We start from the raw sequence: 20750 nt of genomic DNA, 5'->3' as shown, positions 1-20750 counted from the left end.
GCCCCCACCACCACACCACCCTCACTCCATCACCTCTCACCACGCCTTCTCATCCCTCACACCGTGGCTTAAGTTCTATTTCTCAGAAAAACCTTTCCGTCCTTCACCTTCCCAGGCTATTTTCTACTATTAAAGTTCATGTGCTTCCTTTATTATCTGTTTATTGTTTGCTCAATAACTGTCTCTCTCCTCCAAGAGGTATGCCCCAAATGTAGCACAATGCCTAGCATATAGCCAGTATTAATGAAAACTTACTGAATTGGTGAAGAAACAAATGCACACAGCCCAGTGAGCACCGATTCCTGGTTGATATCAGCATCTACATATTTTTTACCTAATAGGTGAAATTGTTAAGTGAAAAAGAGAACAGTCTATCTAATTTCTTCCTATAGTATCTGTTCTTTTTCTAAGTATTAAAAAATGTACACTTTTCTTGCCCTGCTGGTGTGGCTCAGTGGATTGAGTGCCAGTCTGAGAAACAAAAGGTCACCAGTTCAATTCCCAGTCAGGGCACATGACTGGGTTGTGAGCCAGGTCCCCAGTTGGGGGCATGTAAAAAGCAACTGAACAATCTTTCTCCCCCTCTCTTCCCCACCCCCTCTAAAACTAAATAAATGGAATCTCTAAAACACTTTTTCTACTATTTCTACTATTTCTACTATTTTTCTACTATTTCTACTATTTTTCTACTATTTTCTACTATTTTTCTAGCTATATTATACATATTAATAAAACAGTATGTAGAAATTATTTTTCTCACAGAAAACTGTCATTCTTATAGGAGTGTTCTTTACATTCTGACAACAGCTCATAAGATATCAAACAACCAAGTCAACGTGTCAACACACAAACATAAACAGAACTGCAAATGCTAAATTAATCTCACAAAATTAATTCTTTTTTATACCTTCATTGACAAAAGAGGCATTATTGGTGATAAAGATAAAAGAAAAAGCATGTAAATATTGTGAACTTTTATATATTTTAAATACAAATTCCTGGTTGCTGCCACCTCAAAAAGTAAGTGCTTAATGGTAGATCAGAAGTAGCCACCTTAATATTTTATAATTAAGTTCTTAACCACAAGGTAGGTTTCATTTACAATTTTTTCCTAGGAGAATCTTCCTAAAATACACGTTAGTAGCCTCTTCTTCTGAGAATGAGGAACATAACAACATTGCACGTGAATTACCCTTGCACTTTGAAAGCAGTGACTTATGAGACGGTCTTGAACTGTGGCAGTGACTCTGGGTTATCTCTTTGAGATCTAAGCTCATGACCGCCATAATTTTAAATTCGTGTGTCTGTTCTCTGTGGCAGTTGAGTGGGAAGAAAGTCACTACCTGCTGAGGTTTGGGGTAGATATCACACGGGATTGTGGCTATTACAAAATCCTAGTCGCAGGTGCAGGAGCCTACCCAGGAGGTCGCCACAGCTGCGTGCATCTTTGGGCACGTTTCCCCTACTCGCCTTTCTAGAAATTCTTACATACTTGCTTTAAATTACTTTTCTCAGTACTTTTATAATATTACATCAAACATTGCATGTAAAAGCCCATGAAATAGATTACCCTTTTATTCCCATAAATAAATATAAGAGCTTGAAGAAAACTTGAAGACACAATTCATCCACCCCTAGACTACTTGGAAGGCATTGTCTCTTCCAGAGATACAGATCCAAGAAGTCAGCAAGAATGTCTTCTCCCACAAGGGGCGTAACCTCCCAGCCCACTCACTGCCTACATGCTGAACTCAACTTGCTTATCTTGTTGAAGCTGTGGGCATTAAAGTATGGGGCAAAGAGGAAGTGTGTCAACTTACTGACTGAAATCCAGAAGCTATCCACTGAACTAGTATTTCTAGTGGCACAGTTGCATCAGGCACTCAAACTTGACCTAGTATTATTAATTATCAAGTTATACATATGTATAATAAATCATATTACAACTTATGTAAGTTTTTATCCCTGAAAAGAAGTATATGGTTTACCATGTTGCTGAATTGTTTAGAGAGGTAAAATAATAATGATTTTTTTTCTATTAATGACGAATCCAAGGTCAGAGTAACCATTTTTACGCAAATGCTTTATGCTAATTTCTAGGGTTAATAAAAAGAGCCCAAAAAGAGCTACAGGCTCTAAGAGAATGCTCTATCCCCAAATGGAGGTACAACTTTTGGAAAAATTAGTACTTCTTCTATAACTCTTAATGTGTTTATTTTTTACTTTTAGGTAAAACTTTATATACTTTATCTTTTTAAAGTGGCATATACCTATATTAAATGCTAAATAGTTCCAAAATATGAAATTCTTCATACCTCACTTTTTAAATCATTCTTAAATGTTTATGCAACTTCCTCGATTAGGCCCACCAGTGATCTAGTTAAAAGAGAAGAACAATTGAGCTAACATGGAAACCTGTACTGGATCTTCCCCAATAATTTTTCCAATATTAACAAAAATAGGAAGAACTTGACAGCCGTAAAAATTACATACATTCAAACTGCAAATATAAACCAACTAATCAACTGAAGCATTCAAAATGCATCGAGCTGGAAATCCTCAAACTGGGACATTAAATAAGCCATTTGATATATCAACATCTCCCTTTTCACACCTGCAAAATGGGACTACCGGCTCCGCTAACTTACAAGGCTATTGTTGAAATGAAGTTCTCAAGCAGTCTCCTCGTAAACCACAAAATGCCGTTCAAATGAAAGGCATCATTGGCCCTCTGATAGTTTTTTCAAACAGAATCGCACAGCAAGAGTAGCAGAAATTTGGTGCACCTCTGTTTTCTCAGGCAAGTGATGGTATCGAGAGACCAGAACGCGGTCTGCTCTGTTTACGATCTTCTTTGAAATCCAAGAAACAGCTTTCTGTTTCACCCAACTGGTCATGCCCAAACCATCAAGGAGGAGAAGATGAAGAGTGGACTGAAATGTAAACTCATTTTCTCTAAGTTGGTTCGGGACAAACATGAACACTATTTTTCTTACAAAACCTGTATAAGGAATCATCCTGTAACCTCGGCCCTTCTCTGCATTAGGCAGGGCCGGCTGTTCTTGGGCGCGTAGGAGAGTCCACAAGGATTTGGTCCTCTTCTCGAAACGCCCTGCAATTTCCCTAATTTTGTGGAATATGACCGTCCGTGAGAACGAAAATGACTTACTTTCATTTTTCTATGCATCTCGCCCATTTCCAAAAAAAGCGTTTTCAGGAAACAATAAGGTCAATCCTCCAACACTGAGAAAAGCACTGTTCCCAGAATCTATATTTCCATTTCAAAAGTTAGCCTTTTAGCGCTAAGACCCCGAACACTCTTCAAAATTGAGGACCCCAAAGGGCCTTGGATTATGTGAGTCATATCTATCAATATTTACCAAATTAGCCATTAGAAGAGAAAAAGAAATTAAAGCTCACATTGAAAGAGGTAATTTATAAACAGAGACCCGTAAGTGGCCACTTTGAAAATTGTTCAACCTTAGTTCTGAAAGAGACGCAAATTTAAGCGAGATACCGTTTTCATATAACAATTGTCTAACTTTTTAATTTGGTGTTTGTTGTGATAAGACAATGCTGGCTTAGGGAAATTCTGCTCTCTCATACTGCTTATAAACAGGTACAATCTGTCTCGAGAATAAAATGGCAAAAATAATAATAGCATTCCATGATAGATTGCTAAATATTTTTTAGGAATCCTCCAAATAATCTATTATTATTATTTCTATTTTATGGTTGAGAAAAGAACATTTTGCTAAAGCAATTATTGACTTATCTCACAATGGGTAAGAAGTGGACCTTCTGCTAGAACTTGTGACATACAATTGTGATAGTCTACCCAAAGGAAGTAAGCAAAGATGTGTACACTTACACACAAGGTCCTAACTGAAACATTATTTATAATAATGGAAAACTGGAATCTATCTAAATATCCAACAACTGATAATAGGCCACTGCAACATTTCCACAGGCTAAAATTACATCATGGTGAGAACCATACTCTTGTTTATGAATAGACTGCTGTTACTTGCACAGTGTGAAACACACAGTAATACGTTACACAATAATATTTGTTTAGGAAATAAACAAATACAATATAGTGCACAAGTACCAAAAAATCACAGTTTAACAGAAAATGTCATGATGGAGGTAGAAGCATGTTATAAAACAGCATGAACGGTATATTAAACTAATTAAACAAGGAGGCCATTACACGGAGGTGCCTTGAAGACCGTGGAGGCCTACAAAACCAAACCGAAATCTGACCCCGCAAATGCCTCAACGTTACAGAACTGAGACCTAAGGACAGCCAATCACAAACGGCCAACTAGGCTTTAAGCTGTAGCTGATCAATACTTTTCTTACTGCGCTTCCACTTTTTCCTCTGTATCTCGCGATCCGCTGGTGACGCGCTCCTAATCACTTCCGGTTTTGCACGGCCTCATCCCAATCAATTTTTGCTCAAGTACATTCTTAACGTTTCCCATATGCCTCAGTTTATCTTTCAGCCTGTATGATAATTTTATAACATCTACATGTGAGTACAGGTATGTAAAAATGTCTAGAAACATAAGAGTTGTACGTAGAGGAATTCCTGTCTCTTTGCTGATGTATGCTAGTCACTCAATAAATATTTGTTGATTGAATAAATGAATGAATGACAAGTTTACAAGTAGTTATCCCTTTAGGGAGCTATAAGTAATTTTTTTCTTTTACTTCTTTCTAATTTTCTATATTTAATGAAATTTAAACACGGAGCATGAATTACTTTTGTAGTAACTGAGAATACTATAAAACATTATCATGCCGAGAAACATAGCTAGGAATTTTGAAATATAAGAGCAAATATAGACATCCCATAATCCAATTAAAAATAACTAGTGTCTTGTTTTCTTACTATGTTTTACTTAGTGCATTCAGCAATTGAAAATATATGTTACAGGAAAATGGCAAGCTTAGTATTGTACAGCCAGTTATTATTGGGGTTAAGTCTAGAATCCAGGTCACTTGGTTGCCAGGCAAGTAATTTTTCCATTACATCAAACTGCTCAGAGTTCCAGAACAGTAACAAATAGGTGAAGAACATGGCCATGGAAATATTCACCGTTACGTGTTTCCCTACTGATAAATAAAATGATTTGTTAATTATTTGATATTATCAGAAAACTCAGAAGTTCTATATACTGCATTTTCATGTGACATGAATTGTTTTGGGGGGAGGGATATGAACTTCCTAAAGCTGTTTCCAAATTTGTGCATTTTGGGGAGCAGGTGTGCCTTACAATGGGAAGGGTCAGCCTTCGTACTCCCTGTAAAAGGATCTGTGGTTTTTAAAAAGTTGAGAATAACTGAGGCTATAAAGTCTGAAAGCAAGAAGAGGAAAAAAACCTGATGGTAAATAAAAGGCAAAAAGAGAGGAAAAGGAACCACAGCTAATTCTGTCTTCCTCTTTTTTATTCCTGGAACTTATTTTTAATATGCAAATGATTTGGTTTCGTGACTTTGCTTTCCAAGCAATGACACTAAGCATGATACCGACTTGTTAAAAACAGGCCCAAGTGTCTCTGTGTTATAAACTTCTACACGCACTCGGAAATCGATTCAGTAATTGTTGTTTTCCTCCTGAAACATAAGTGCAATATAGTTCACAAGTGACTTCTTTTTAACATGGTAAATCAATCTTGAAGTATATTGCACTTATGTTTCAGAAGGAAAAGAAAAATTACTGAATCGATTTCTGAGTTTCTTGTCCTATAAAACGTGCTTCCCCTGTAGGAAGTTTGTAAAGCTGCTGTGAGCAAATGCAGATTAAACACATCTCTAGGCATTTCACAATTATTGCTTAATTCAAAATTTAACTCCTCCTCCACTCGATGAAAGAAGCAAATACATGTTTCTTATCTCAACATCAAACTTGATTGGCAAGGTCTAAGCACCTCTGGAATATAATTTAAAAACTCTGAACAGGGTTTGTTGCACCAGTACTCTGCAGATATGTCTTGGGCTGCAATTTTACATTTATGAAAGAAACAGAAATCAACTAAAACACAAATTCTCCTTGAAAGTGTTAAATATGAAAATATCTTAGAATTGACTTAGAATTGACACCCATCCAAATGATGTGCCTCTAGTACTTTCCGTGTGCATCAGAAGAATAAATGCTTACATCATCAACCAATAGGAAGAGCATTTCTTATTCTAGAACAGTGTTTAAGGCGAAAAACCATTATTTTTAAGACTAAAATGATTACGTAGTGTAGGAGACCTAGCTATGCTAAGCCGCTATTATTTCAAATCCAATACCTTTTTTTACTGTTTCTTCAAAAACAAAATTACTGAAATAGTATTCACACTTAAAACTTAACTTTATTATTATTTGATCAAGTGTTTTCCAGGATTCAGTGTAGGACTCTGTTATACTCAGCATACCCACTAACTTAGGGAAAAGGCGAAGAGAATACCAGTTGTTTTACAGTTAACTTTTCAATGCTGTCTTCCCCGCCCCCATCCCCCCGCCCCCCGCCCCCCCCCCCCCGCAGCTAACACTGCAGCACATTAAATACCCAGGAATGCTTTGCATAAGTACCCAATGACTTTTTTTTTTTTAATCAAAACTCAGGTGAGTCCACACATTCCGTGGCTAACGAGAGTTAGGGCTGCACGCTGCTCTAGGGTGGGCATCTGTGACCCAGGGGTGGCTGGCTTCACGTGGGACGTGGGGAGCTCTAAGGAGCGCCACCACGCTGCCTTTTTGAATGTGGGGTTGGTTTCTTTCGCGGCTGTAAGTGAAGAAAACACCTTGTCTTTCGACTCCCCTGGTGTAATTAGACCCTGGAAATCAAAACTGGCATTTGTTAGAAGAACAGTAAATTCCCTGATCCAAAGGCAGAGAACGGGCAGACTTTTCAAAGCGATGCGCACTAGGATTCCCCTGCGTCCTGGGCTCCTTCCAAGTAAGACACAGACTAAAAGCTGAGGAGGGTGGCAGAGAGAAGTGCAGCGGAGCGGGGTGGGGGTTAGAGTAAATATATTGCTTACAGTTCCCAGAGTTACATGAGCTTCTTCGGGCTCCTTTATGCCTCTAGCTTTCTGTCGGGATCCTTTTTCAGCCGGCTACCACTGAGAAATTAAGCCTTGTCCCTGGTGGGAGGGGCTAAAACGTGGGCTGGTTTCCTTTAGTCTTCGCAGATGTCTTAAGGTGGAATGAAAGAGGAAGCGAGGGGAAGCCTTGTCCCTGCAGAAGCTAGTATCCTAATGTACGTGATCAATTAACAGAACCAGGGGTTTGAAGTCAGAACACGTGCTTAAACAACATGGGGATTAACAGGTCCTAAACTATGTGGACGCTGGCTGTTGTGTGTGTCTCTGTGTGTGTGTGTTTCTGTGTGTGTGTGTGTGTGTATGTGTGTGTGTGTGTCTGGAACTACTTCTTGTCCTTAAGCAGTTACTGCTTCCTCTTTTTTTCCAAGCAAATGAGAACTAAATGGAAAAGATGGACAACCTAGAGCATTCTCATATTCCTAAAAAGGCAAAGAGTACGACCCAAAATATAAAATGAGTACATTTTGAAGATGAACAATAGAAGAAGACCACTTTAAAAATCAAATCTGTTCAAATATCTCTTTCCCAAACCTAAAACACGTGAATTGATAACCATTTTTTTTGTAAATGTAAGATTAAAGGCATATCAGAGACTGTAATACTTATGTTGATATCTGGGGGTGGGGGGGACCAAGCCAGGTGAAACTGCCGTTTTGCAACGTAAATTCCAATACCCCACACCACTGTAACCAAGAAGGTGTTCTTTGCGTTTACCCAGATCTCTCTGGAATGAAATTGTGTCTTGAAAGATTGATTCATTTAGCGTATCTCGTTTTCAAGCCCAGCATCATGTATTTTCACCTTGCATCAAGTGCTGAGCACACTCTCCTAGCTTTCTTACACCATTTTCAAAGAAGATGACTTCTGCAGATCCCATCATCCGTTCTTCTGGATTTTCTGCTTTCTGGAGCTCAATATTCAACCCCCCTTTGTTTTTATTTTCTCCCATAAATTCTACCTGATACGTTATAAGTCTCTCCTTGAAGACAGGCCAGTGGTGTCTAATGGGGATGAAGATCTCTCTTTCCAAAGAAGACCCTGAATTTCTTAAAAGGCGATATGTACTAAGGAGAGGAGCAGAGAGTACACTGATATTTCTCACCTTTTCCTCCAGGTACAATAGGTGAAGGAAAAAATATGTGTTTAAGACATATTCATCCTAAGACAGATGGAAGAAAGCTCTTCTTGAAAAACGGCTTCATGTGTTCTTATCAGTTTGATAATAAAAAGTCTTCGCTCCCAATATTTGAAGAGGATATCCAACACTGTGTCACATGTTAAAGATAAGAAAAAAATTATTTTTTGTTTTTATTTTTTTATTGATTCTAGAGAGAGAGAAAGAAGGGGAGGGAGAGAAAGAGGGAGAGAAGCATTGATGGGTTGTCTCTTGCACATGCCCTGACTGAGGACCAAACCCACAATCCAGGCATGTGTCCTGACTGGGAATCAAACCCATGACCCAGGACGATGCCCAACCAACAGAGCCACAACAGCCAGAGCAAAGATAAGGAAATTTTTTTTATTAAATGCTTTTAAAGAAAATTTCAGAGTATGTTATGGCTAGGGTTAAAACTTATGGGAAGATGTTTGCCTCTTTGCAGGCTTACTAAATCAGGCTGACTTGCAGTGAATGAAGCCTTCTGCAAGCGTGTCTCGCCCTCCGTGTAGCTGGTGCAGGACCCCTCCCAACTCCCCGGGCTGTGGCTCTGTGGCCTCTGCGCCCACTACCATTTTGGCTCCCTACCTATGATCTCATTGTTCACATAGACCCCAAGATGCACAACCCAAGTTCAGATTTATTGTCCTTATTTTGTCCAACTACAATGCCCCCTAAAAAAATATTTCCAGTATTAGCCTACTAGTTCCAAGAACCTCTGCCTCCACCTTAAGTAAGAGTGACCATACCCTCACAGTCTACCTCAGATAGTAGTAAGATCAATTCAATCTGAAAAACCCTCTTCCTTCATCTGTCCCCCAGTGAAGATCAGTTAGGAGAAGGAATAAATGCAGAAATCAACTGAAACTGAGAAATATTGTAGCAGTCTCTAATTTAAATTCAATCCCACCTCTTGCATTATTGCCAGCGAGTTTCATACCATTTGCTAATAATGATCAACAACTTAGACTTTTAGACTGAGAATAGTAAGTTAATTTTAGCACTGGATGAATGAGCGAAAGTAACAGCCTCAAACCTGGTCGAGTTAACTAACAAGGAAATACCTACTTGTCAAAACCCGTGGCTCAAAAAGCAGTAAAGAAGAACCTTGTGTTTTCATGATTACATACACAGTTGCTTCTGTTTTCTTTTTATGACCTTCTCTTCATCTGTCCTGTACTCTAAAACTGCACAAAAGTGAGTTGTTGCCCATAAACCTGGACATGAAGAATGAAATACTATTTGATAGTAAAATCCACACATCCCATAAAAATAATTACCTGACATGCTAATCAGCATTCTAGTAAGGTGTTAAAAGACAGTGAATAGAAAAATGGAATCCAGATTGTCGATGAACATAGAGAAGATTCTCAATGGCCACCAGTTAAACAATTTGCTTATAATAATATGTCCCTCTTACCCACTGCTATGCTGGAGTATTCTGGTCTGTAATGCAAGTATATTTATGGTAAAATATTAAGTTCTTAGTACTTGTCTGTGAATATCATTAATGTGAGTCATTCCTCTCTTTATATATTAGCAGAGTCAAGTTAGTTGAGACATCTGAATCAAAGTAAAGTGAAGTAATTCTCACCTATGAACTTTCTTGGCATCAAGCTATTCGACCCTCATCTTTCATTCAACACAGAGACCATTCTCCTTGCACAGCTTTCCCTTAAATTTCACTGAACTAATCCTATGCATCCTGGAAGCCTTAACTCAATTACTACCTTGGGTAGAAAATGTCTCCACCCACTCCCCTTTTCAGCATGAATAATCCTTCCACTTGAATAAGAACATTTAATACAACACTGATCAATTTGTATTATACTTGGCTATACAAGACAAGATATTTTATGCTCCATGATGCCGGGAGACTAGCCTTCTTTATCTTGGTAAACCAAACCCAAACCCAAACCCAAACCCATAACAATTAGGAGCCCAAAGGATGTTTGTTAAATCTGTTATCCATGACATTGGTGTTGGGAACCGCCCTGACTGGTATCAGAGGCTGAAACCCCCGCCTAGCTAAGGCTAAGGGAACGCCCTTGGAACTGTAAGCCAGCAAGGAGACAAAAGCTTATCTCCCTGGCAGGAATGCTGCTTCTGCTGCTTTATTTATGACTGAACCCCAAAAAGCTTGGTCAGTTAGCCAAAGACAGGTAAGATTCCCCATGGGGGGAACGACCTAAGCCAGGCACGATCACTTTGGGAGGCCCCCCAAAAGAAGGACTTGGGGGGCTGCAGCAAAAGGGGGTGATGGACCCTCGCTCCTCGGCTTTGACATAGCCTGAGTTCTCAGGGTCTGGAAAAAAATCTCCTTATCTCTCGGTTGCCTTAGTTCCCTTGCTCCACCTAAGCCTGAAACAATGACAGGGTGGTGCAGCTCGGTACTGAGAAGTGCGGATTCCCCAGGGTGATCAGGCCTAAGAAAGAATATGTAAATTACTGTGAAACCTCCTTTGTTTAGAATGCTCTCAGTTGAATGAGAAGGGTCTTAGGAGGAAGTTATTTTGTTCCTCAGTCTTACAGCTCTTTGACCCCCCAACTCAATAGACTGGCAGAGTTCTTTGTTTTCTATAGTTCCTTACTTCCCCCTAATGAGTACTGTACTTTACCTGAATTATTATGCAAAATGAGCCCAATAAAAGCAGGTATGGACGGTAAATCAGCGAGCTCCCCACTAGGGGGGGTGGCCATTTCGTCCCTACTTCCCCACAGAAACTAGTTTGTCTCTGTGCATGTTTTTTCTCGCGTGTTTATCGTCGAGCCATCCACAGCGTTCCGTGGTCACTGCTGGCCGGTGACCCACGCGCAACACATTGGGTTGAAAGATATCATAAACTTGACTTAGCACTCTAATTTTCACTGTCATTTCATCTTTACTAAAGAAGAAAAAGGTTATTTTGAAGACCACCCCACCCCCACCCTACATCCATACTAATAAAATTCTGGATACATGAGGCTAATCAGAGAGAAGAGTGAAATGAACACTAAGTAAGATATATTTATGATGAATATAGATATTAAGTGTCACAATAAAAGCACAGATCTAGGGAAGAGTATCTGCAAACAATGAGCACTGTATCTTAATAGCTAAATATCTACCAGAAGTTATCACTTACACTTCCGAAGTAAATTTACTGCATCCATACAGTTCCAATAATATTTTGACCTGCAAAGTGAGAGCAATAATTTTCTCTCAATTTTTCTTTTTTAACTGAAACCATTAGGTAGATTATTACTATTCTATTAAACTTTTCCTCCTCAATGTTTAAAAATCTATTAAGAGAACTATAACAAAAAAAGCACTAGTGATATCATTGTTATTCGTTATTGAGAGCCAAGTGCTTTGTATTATCACTATATTTTCAGTATCATTATCCACGACAGTCATGTAATTGGGCCTCATCATCTTCGCTTAGAATCCTGATATCACCTGAGCACACAAAACGGTAGTGAAGCCAGGTTTTCAGCCCAGGTCTGCACATTTTTCCAGCATATTATACAATCTCTTACAGCAAGTTCGGTTTGATCATCTTTTGGGCTGTGTCCGCAGTCAGGCAGATCCCTGCCCATAACACACTCCTGATAGCAGAGCCACTGACAGAAAATAAAGCCCCCTAAGCACCCAGGCGAGGAGTCCTCCACTGTCCTCTTCCTCCTCAGTGATGGTAACTGCCTTGCCCCTCCTGACCTTCCCAGTTCCTTCATCCATCTTTGGGTTTCTACATTCAGATTTTTTATGTCTACATTTTCATTTTCACTTTACTGTGAAAATATTAAGTTATCCTGTTGCATTACTATTACTTGCATATACTATCAAAAGGGATACACTCGTACATTTCTGCTTCCTCTTAACATCATGCTAGGTTGCCTTCCCAAATAAATAAAGTCTGATGCAAGTCAGATCGTTGCACTGCGGTACTCATACCATGAAGTTTTCTCACTACTTGTTGATTTCTACAAAATACCTTTAAAATATCTTTTTTTTCTTTTGCAGATAAAGTAGAAGCGACAATTAAATCAGGACCCCCACAGGTTTTATCACAAATTGCAAACTTATATTATACGAATGGAGAGATCATGCAGTCAAACATTAATATGATTGAATATACAGTAGAATATTTTGACTACAGACAAACCATATTCAGGAACTTTCAACAAAACCAAGTTGTCCTAATACATCTTACCTACTTGTGGCAATGATTCAGCAAGTTGTTTTCTGCTTCTCAAGATCCTTCTAAAGTTAGTAAAACAAGCACCACCCTGGCTGGTGTGGGTCAGTGGATTGGGTGCCAGCCTGCGAACCAAAGGGTTGCTGGTTTGATTCCCAGTCAGGGCACATGCCTGGGTTGCAGGCCAGGTCCCCAGTAGGGTGTGCATGAGGGGCAACCACACACTGATGTTTCCCTCCCTCTCTTTCTCCCTCCCCCTCTCTCTAAAAATAAATAAAATCTTTTTAAATTTTTAAAAAACAAGTACCTATCTAATTTCAACAATTCTGTCAGAATGGGCACAAGCCTAATTCACAGCTCAGAAACTAAATTTACAGGTACTTTACAGGCTTTTAAAATGTACTTGTATTCTTGTTTTTAAACACACCGGTGACCAGGAGAGAGTCTGAGCCCATATCCTTTATTTAGAAAGTAATTCTGAGTAGGAAGTTTACTGCCAGGTGAATGCCCAGAGTTCCTCAGGTTATTGAGGTCTGATAGATGTCGGTAGAGGGTTTTCATAAGACTGAGATAATAATTCTTATAAAATCAGTGGCTAAAGAGCTTCACACGTACTGTTGCTTTATTTTAAATTTGACTGTTCAAATAAATTGTCAAATCCAACAATTTCTCTTTGGAAATCTACATGTGTTTAAAATATATATTTATAATACCTATATAATATATATATACATATCACTTTTCTCTGATTAGATGCACAAGAAAGAAAAACAAGTAACTCTTAATCTTCACCCAAATGACAAAGGAAGTCATGTACTAGAAGCTAATCTCATTACACTTGTGATCTAGCCTTGAATCTCAGTTTGTCCCAAATTAATTTTTTAGGGTGAAGTAAAATTTGAGATGATTCAAAACTACAACGTAATTCCAAAAATTGCTATGAAAAAATAAAAACAAAAGCATTTGTCCAAATCAAGTTTATTCCAAGTTAACAAAATGATCCAACTGTTTTGCTCATGCACATGAGACCATTAAGGAAAATATTGCTGACATAAGATATATAAAGATTTCTTAATACCTATTGAGATATTTTTACTTTCTTTAAAAGATTGTATTTATTTATTTTTAGAGAGAGAGAAAGGGAAGGAGAAAGAGAGGGAGAGAAACATCAGTGTGTGAGAGGAACATCTCGATGGGTTGCCTCTCTCATGCCCCCAACTGAGACCTGGCCCACAACCCCAGGTATATGCCCGACCCGGAATCGAACAAGCAACTTTTGAGTTTGCAGACTGATGCTCAGTCCACTGAGCCACACCAGCCAGGGCAATACCCTTACTTTTTTGATAATAGCAGACTGTCTAAGAACTGAATAAAATAAAAGACTAATATCCTAAACAGTTGTAGTCCATTCTTGCTCATAATTTGCTACAGTTAAAGAAGCATTGCAATATCAGATAATAGTTTGATTTATCACTAAAATGGGAAGAAGAGGGTATGACTAATTTTCTAACTATAATAGTTCTAGGAACCAAATCTCCCTTTGATTTGGTTTCCTAGCTATTTCTATTTTCCTTAATATCCTTTCTGACATTTAAAATAAATGCATGGTTGAAGTTATATACCATTTGTCATAAGTCCTTTGTTTTGGAATATTTCACCAACCCATACACAGCATTCTTTTTGGATATAATATGCATTTAATAATTAGCATCCAATCACCTAGTAAGTATGATTTGTTAAGTTGATCAATCATTCACAACGATTTTAAAATTTCTTTGCTAGAAGAGCCTTTAAAAATTTTGTAACTTAGCTGAGGCCAGGTAGCTCAGTTGGCTAGAGCGTCGTCCTGATACACCAAGGCTGTGGGTTTGATCCACAGTCAGGGCACATACAAGAATCAGCCAATGAATGCATCAATAGGTGGAACAACAAATCAATATTTCTCTCTCTCTCTCTCTCTCTCTCTCTCTCTCTCTCTCTCTCATTCTCCCTTTCTCTCTCTCTAAAAAACCAATCGATAAAAAAAATTGTAGCTTACTTGGGGAGGCAAAAATTAAATTCAATAAGCACACATTATTACTGACAGGCCCATTGGCCAAGTTCTTCACCCCTTCAACATGAGAAGCTTTTTGGTTGTTTCTGTGTGGTCTCGGGAACCCCTGAAGATATAATCTAACTTTACCAAGAGCTCCATGTACCTGTGCCCCAGAAGTCTTGCCCGCTTATCACGTGCCTAGCACTGCACTAAGGCACTGCAGAGAGAGCAAACTGAGTAGACAAGCCCCACGTTTTCATGGAGTTTATATTTGAGTAGACAGGAGAGGCAACGAACAAGTTAAACAAGATAATGGCTTCAAAAAGCAACAACAAAGACAACATGTTCTAGAAAGGCCTCCAGAGAATGAGCAGCCATGAAACTGAGTATGGGAGGAATGTTCCGAACAGAAGAACCAAAAAGTATGAGCACAGAAAGTTGTGAAAGATGCATATCATTGAAAGCCATCATCAGTCTCTCAAACAGGAAGCACTAGAGAGGGGAAAGAGAGATAAGGCAGAGCTGCATTGAGTCTGAACTTGAAACTGGCCCTGACATTAGGAATGCAATTAGGTGGGTAGTTACAGTGTAGGCAGCAAAGGCAAAGGTAGGAATTAACGGTCAGCAGGAAGTACAAAGGCAATTATAGGAGAAAAGGGGAGCTTATGGGGAGATTAACAGGAAGGAAGCTTAGAAATGTATTTTGTGGGTGAGACTTTAAAAATTCCTGAATAATAGACTGAAGGATTTAGACATTTTCTTGTAGGAAATAAGAAACTTTTCAGGTATGAAAGATGACGGTGGTTAGTTGCACCGCTTTCTTTTAATTTTGGCAGTTGATTGTTTTTGGAAGTGAGTATTGCATTCTGGGATTTTAACGGGGAATGACATTTTTCATGGGGATTCTGGAAGCCAGCAGGACAGGCCGGAGAATGGAAACAGTGATACAGGAAGGAAGAACACCACACTGATTACTGTGTGAACAAGATATGATGCACTTCATAGAGGAGGAGACCAATCAAGATGGAAAAGATGGAAATGGAGGGTTGAAACTCTTTGACAGAATCAACACAGGAATAAACCAGACCACACAATAGGAGAAGATAACCTTCATAAGACAAATGATTCAGAGACTCAATTTAGAATTAAGGACTTAATTCTTATATGGGGAACATGTTTAATCATTTTTACTAAGATTTACACTTCAAATTGCTATTTACCTCATAAATGTATATCACTTACCTCATGAATCTTGCTACCTGCAAGTTGTGAAAACAATCTGGTGGGAAAAGAAGAGATTTTGGGTTACAAAATGTGCCCTCTGCTGTTAAACGTGAGTGCTGAGGGAAGGAGGTCTTGCCAGTGTGTGGACACCATGCACTGGAGCAGTGTGTGACCTCGGGTGACCCGGGGTCCTGCTGGCCTGGCCCCAGCCTACACTGCCATCACCCCGGTGGGAGGATGGGAAACTCTAGACTCTCGGGGAGGAGGTGATTCACCAAAGACCGAACATCGGAGTCGAATGGAAACCCAACCTTTGACCTTAAATCACACATCTTTTCTAGAGCCATTTCCCATTGCCCACTCTCAGAGAGACTAACTGAGCCTTAGAAGTTGAAAAAAAGTTCCCAAGTAACTAGGAAATTTAGAGTTTTATGTGCACATGCTTTGTTTTGTTCATTGATAACTTTTAAAAAATCATATTAAATGTCACTTTGAAAATGCACATTCCATCCTTTTGAGTTCAGTCCTCCTAGTTACGGCTACTTTTCTCTTCTCCGTCCCAAAGCCCGAGTTTGTGTTCCACCAACAGAGGACCCTTTCAGTTGTGCGACTGCGGAAGCAGCCAGCATAAAGCAGGGAGATGACTACGCTCCACCCCCCAGTTCCCTTCATTCCCCCTCCCAGTTATGTTTGCAAAGCCCACGTGCTTGGAGGGAATTATGAGAAGAAGCAAACTGGGAGACAAAGTAGAAAGGGTCGGATAACCTGTGGGTTTACAGAGCATCAGTGCCGTTCATTGCCTCAGAGAGAGAGCAGGAGCCAAGACGTCTGGAGAAGGGCTACTTGGCCAATGCTGGGTGAAGATGCTTTGTGCAGGATTGATCCATCAGAGCCTCCATTTAAAATGAGGGACTTTTGTGCCTTATACATAGTAACTAATACATATTATGTAGTAATACATAAGTAGTTGATAGTAATACATATGAAGTATTTAATAATATTTATTAATATTTAATCTCCACATTGCCACTTACTTCATACATTAATTCCTGAACAAGAAAGCCAGTTTATTCTTAGTTGGAAGCAGTTTTGCTCTATGAAAATATGAAAACCGATTTAAGGAAGACTGAAGAGATTTGGTATCATGAAGTACATGGTGCCCATGGTAACATTGGACTAGACCTTCCAGAGCTTTTAGACTCAGGCTTGGCACAAAGGTAGAAGAACAGCTCTTAGATTTTAAGGCATGATGTGCCTATGGGCTTATCATTGGTAACCAGAGTATACCAAAAATCAGGGTATTCTGCTTAAATATTTAGAACTTTACAAGAGCCACAGGACACTTGCACAAACTCAAAGGAAGGAGAATTGTAAGTGGGAAAAAGTTTAAATAATACTTGAAATTAAATTTTCTAGCCAGGTGGGATTCAGGAGCAGTTTAGCTTTGATTTAGGAAAGTAAAAGGACAGATGACGTTTCTTACATCCACTGTGGTAGACGTCATAGCCGCCGCAGCAAGTTGCTCAGGAGAAACAGAATACAAAGCACACGCCCCACCAGGTAGAGACAACAGTGGTTACCATTTGGTTGCCTATCATTCTGCTTTTTAATTTTATGCATGTACATGTAATTTGTAGTATAGGATATTCCCGATTTCCAAACACCATGGCTTTTGTTTTTCTGATGGGCACTGAGGTTGTTTCCATGTTTTGACTAGTGTAAATAATGCTGCAGTGATGGGGAGCAGATGTCTCTTCAACATGGAGTTTTCCATAGAGGCTGCCCCAGTTTACAATTCTACCAACAGTGCACGAGGTTCACTTCTCTCCACATCCTCACCAGCATTTGTTATCTCTGGTCTTTTTGATGATGGCCATTCCAATAGGCACCAGGTGATTCCTCAGAGTTTCGATTTGCATTTCTCTAGTAGTCAGTGATGTTGAGGAGCTTTTCGCGTACCTGTTTGGGAAAATGTCTCCTCTGATCCTCCGCCCATTTTTAATTGGATGATAATGATGATGATGAAGATGATCACTGTTGAGTTATATGAACTCTTTGTATTTTTTGGATATTAACCTCTTATCAAATATATGATTTGGAAATATTTGCAACCATTCCATAGGTTGTCTTTTCATCTTGTTAATTTTTATTGCTGTGCATACATTTTTTAGTTTGATGTAGTCCCATTTGTTTATTTTGGAAAAATTCTTGTTATGCTAGCCAAAAGTGTGCTAGTGTTTCTCCTCTCCAAATCAAGACTAAGCTCAAAAGCTCACTTTATACAGAGATGAAAATTGCATTTCCTATAACCAAAGCTCTGTCCCACCAGACACATTATTATAATTAAGAACAAAGTAAGAAACCCCTGACTGGTGCAGCTCAGTTGGTTGGGCATCATTCCACAAAGCAAAAGATCCCCAGTTTCATTCCTGGTGAGGGTACATACCTGGGTTGTGGGTTCGAGCCCTGGTATGGGTGCATATGAGAGGCAGCCAACTGATGTTTCTCTCTCACATCGATGTTGCTCTCCCTCCCTTCCCCTCTCTCTAGAAATAAATAAATAAAATCTTTTACAAAATAATAAAGTTCAAAAGAAGTCATTACTCATCAAAATTTTCCCATCACCTATTACTTCTCTTCCCCCTCTAATTTGTAAAACTAAAAACACGATTTCTACCAAAAGAAACCAAACATTTTCAGAGATGCTCACAGGATCTTTATTAATACTTTTAATCTGAATTAATATATACATAGACAGCTATTTTACTTTATTCGTATGTTCCTTAGAAAAGTACCACAAATCGGGGAAGTCAAAATAGGTTTTCAGTTTCTGTTCCTATTCTGAGGTTACTTTTCAACCGCCTTATGTGAAAGCATGGTGACTCATCAGGATCGTGCTATTTTTTGTAGCGGTATATTTACAAATCTAGTAGCCATCAAGCAAAGAAATATTCGGAGAAACATTTGTTTTCTTCCGATGCACAAACAATTAATCCTGCTTTGTCAGTGAGGGAGGCTAAGGCTCCTCCTAGTCTATCCTAAAAGGCACAGCTGTGGCCTAATGTTGTGTATATCAGTCTTAAATGACCTTGGATATATTTGGTTCCCAGGTAAAGGCAGCCGTGGTTTTCATCCCGTCTCTGTGCCAGGTGGAGCTGAGGTTTACAAAATTCAGCCTCTCTGCCATTTCGGCTTTAATAAAATGTTATCACTTCATGGAAAATCTCGAAAAATGAGGAAAATCATATGCACAAAAATGTTATTAATTGTCCTTGCAAAGGAAGTAGAAGTGTTACCATGTGTTGTGAGATTATATTCTTGTTAAATTACGGTGTTAAGATGACATTTTAAGTTTTTATTTGGGTTACTGTTCTTGGAGGGGGAGGGGAGGGCAGTGATTCCCTGATAGTCTGGGTGCCCGAAAGTCTGGGAGCCGTGGTTCAGAGCCCTTTTCAGGAAGGCTAGGGTGCCTCGCTCTCATGAAGCCCTCACAGTAACACACATGGCTGCAGTGTCACAGCATATCTGTTGTCATCAAGAAGGACGTATTCGCCAGGCAGCATCATGCTGTGATCATTCGTCATCCTAAACTTCCCCTTGCTCTTCCTACCGAAGGGCGTTTCCCTACCACCCAGATTCAGAGCAAGTAGACACGTCTTCCATGAGGCACACGGAGACGTACACACGCACATTCACCACTGCCACTCACTTCCCTTCCGACATCAGCCGGCATGACCATGATCACAGCAGTGCACACGTCCTTTGTCACTTCCCTTCAATGGCTCCCCACATCCTTCGGATGCTACCCATTTTCTGTGATCTGGTGTCAGAATGTCCTGATTCAAGTTAATTATCTCTGTCTCTTATACTCCAAAGCTAAATGGACTTCTATTTTTTTAATCCTTATCCAAGGATATGTTTATTGATTTTGGAGACAGGGATCGGGAGGAGAGAGAGAGAAAGAAACATCAATGGGAGAGAGAAACATCAATCAGTTGCCTCCCATATGCTCCCCAACCAGGGACCGAACCCACAGTGTATAGGATGACACTCCAAATAACTGAGCCACCTGTCCAGGGCTGGACTTCTTTCAATTCCCACAATGCCTTATACTCCTGACTATCTAATTACCTTCCTTTCCTAACACCCCTCTCTGCCTTGCTAACACCTACTTAACCTGCAGTTTTCAACTTAAAGATGACTTTCTCCTAAAAAGGGTCTCGCCAGGTCAACACCCCTCTTCCTCCACCCAGAGTCTGGCTTCTCTCCTTTCCTTCCATTCCACCTGCAGTTCTCCATATTTAAGGCTTCTAATCATTCATGCAATGCCTACATTACCTATGGCTCTAGACTACAAGTCCAGGAGGGCGGGAGCTGTCTATTTTGTGTTCTGCAGTGTGACTAATGATAAACATGATGCCTGACCATGTTAATAATTGCCATTCAATACATATTTTCAAATGAATGAATTCCCTCTGCTTATCCTTTTCAGCTCTATTCTCTTATTACTTTTTTGTTGTGGTTGTTCTGGCTATTGGTTTCAAAAAGTCCTCTTCATTAACCCAAAAGACATTTGACATACCAATTAGGTATCCCAAATTCCAAAGCTCCAGTACTCTGAATTTAAAATATTATTTTTTGTGTTTTTCTATAATGCTTTTCCTTTGTGTTACAGAATCATATTCTCCAAATTCTCACTGAACTTCTTTTTAAGATAAGGTACAATGAACTCTGGGGCATAATGAATACAAACTGGTGTACTAGCATTTCCCACATTGAGGTTCTAGAATAAACTTCTAAGATTGCAACATGTCTCAACCAGATGGTGGACAACAGCAGAATTTCCCAGCCATTTCTGAAGGTGTGCTACACTGAACTGATTGGCATTAAGGTAAACAGAAGACTTTTATCAAATGATTGCCGTGGAGGACACCACAAGAGAAAGTTAGCCCCATGCCAAGCAATTAAACACACACACACACACACACACACACACACCCTGGCTGGTGTGGCTCAGTGGATTGAGCACCAGCCTGCAAACCAAAGGGCTGTGGGT

General features: G+C 39.4%; 1 protein-coding gene across 1 annotated transcript in view; it reads right to left on the bottom strand.

Moving 5' to 3' along the window:
* The window catches only part of PLA2G4A (phospholipase A2 group IVA), a 151061-nt gene extending 143920 nt beyond the window's left edge, over positions 1–7141 (bottom strand). Inside the window, exon 1 of the mRNA XM_045838531.1 lies at positions 7039–7141. The gene's annotated coding sequence lies outside the window, so the exon portion shown is untranslated. The remainder of the gene's footprint in view (positions 1–7038) is intronic.
* Between the last annotated feature and the right edge of the window lie 13609 nt (positions 7142–20750).

The sequence above is a fragment of the Phyllostomus hastatus genome, unplaced genomic scaffold (genome assembly GCF_019186645.2).
Source record: "Phyllostomus hastatus isolate PE091 unplaced genomic scaffold, TTU_PhHast_1.1 phas_contig_283, whole genome shotgun sequence".
Classification (NCBI taxonomy): Eukaryota; Metazoa; Chordata; class Mammalia; order Chiroptera; family Phyllostomidae; genus Phyllostomus; species Phyllostomus hastatus.
Note: the sequence above shows the minus strand (reverse complement) of the source record. Positions and strands in the feature narration are given on the sequence as shown.